The following is a 1,719-nucleotide window of genomic DNA, read 5'->3' on the forward strand; positions in this document are numbered from 1 at the left end:
CCTCTTTTGAAATCAAATGTCTTTTGAAATCAAAGTAATTTTGGACTTTAGGGGTAACTTTCCATTGACCTGAATGCTGAATTTAATAGCACTGCAGTAACTACATTCAGCTGGTGTAACCTCTACATCTCTCATCAAGTGTCATGGGCTGGACAGCTGTCACCTCCTCTTCAGAGGCAGAATTAGAAGAGTCAGGCCCTGCACCAGTGGAATACACATGTGAGAAGCTGGATTAAAAAACAGACCCAATGTGGGAAGCATGGGGAAGTAAGAATGCTTCCCAGCCACAGCCAGGCTGCTCATTCTGGCAGGAGATGACAGAAAGAACACAGAGGCCAGAGCCTCACTCCACTGGGTTCTCCTGAACCAGTTGAGCATAGAAGAAGGAAGGCATGCTTGACAGCTTTGGAGAGAAGATGTAGTGCTCATCTAATGGCACAGCAGGAATCAGTGTTGGTTACATGATCAGGACTGAGATGCTGATAGTAAACCACAAGGACCTGCACTTGGAGGATGAGCAATCTACTGGTAAAAAGTGACACTTTGGCTTTGGGGATGAGTCAGCAAAAGGAGGCAATTAAAAGGAACATGCTGAGCAAAGCTAAGCATGCAAGCAACTTTGCTTGCCACCACTTCTGTGAGCTGACCCACTCAGTGAGCAGAGTGTTACCTTGCCTTGCTCCCTGCCTTGTTTAATCTGTGCTCACTTTTCCAAGTAGAAAATTCTCTATCCTGTCCCAGTTTCCAAGCTTTAGACCTCGAGCTCCTGACCGTCCTTTTCCCCAGGCCTCTGGACTGAACCTTTGGCTCCCTGGCTCTGAACTGTGCTCTTGCATTCTGCCTTTCTTTTTACTGTTGTATTTTGTGCATCCTGGAAATCCCAGGCTCTGCCCTGAATGTGACATCAGGTCTTTAGACCTGCTCAGAACCAAGTCCAAGGTTACTACCTCTCTGGTTGGCTCTGTGACCAATTGTTCCAGTGAATAGTCATTTATTTCTACAACATAACTTTAATATGTTTACCCAGTCAATGTGAGGATAGTTAAAGTCTCTTAATATAATAACATTATCTGCTTTAGTCATCTCCTTTATTTCATTCTCCATCTCAAGATCAGCCTCAAGGGTTTCATCAGGTGGGCAATAGTATATCCCCAGAATTTCCACCCATATTGCTTTGTGTGTGCTGCTTCCTTTAAAAGGCCTCAAAATAACCCTTGTTTGGACCACAGAAACTTTATGGATTATTAGTGAAAATGCCAGTTATTGGTACTGCTAAATTGTATATTTTTAGTTATGCAAATGGGTTTTCTGACACAGGCTGTCTGAATTTTAATACAGCTTGGCTCTTTAATTAGAAAAGGTTGCTAACCCCTGCCTTAGAGCATTTTCATGCACGAGGCTTCAAGAGCCCTGGAACTTCTTCTGAAGCTTCACTTGTTGCCTTTCCACTATTTCTGTGATCATTTTAATGAGGAGGAAAGGCACTTGTGCTGCAAATGATCAGTCCACCAATGTAAGTTGTACGTTCACATTATAAGTGAACTGTAGCCAGAACTGCTTCCAGTCTCATACATGAAAACACCCAGTCTTTGCTGTGGACCTGGCAGGGCTCAGCAGCAGCAAGCAATACCATGTCTCTAGTAGGGCCTGGTGGAGAGAATGTTCATAGCGCAGCAGTTTGTGCAGATTCATTCCATGAAAACAGCTGTTTGGGATGTG

The sequence above is a fragment of the Heteronotia binoei genome, chromosome 7 (genome assembly GCF_032191835.1).
Source record: "Heteronotia binoei isolate CCM8104 ecotype False Entrance Well chromosome 7, APGP_CSIRO_Hbin_v1, whole genome shotgun sequence".
NCBI classification, from domain to species: Eukaryota; Metazoa; Chordata; class Lepidosauria; order Squamata; family Gekkonidae; genus Heteronotia; species Heteronotia binoei.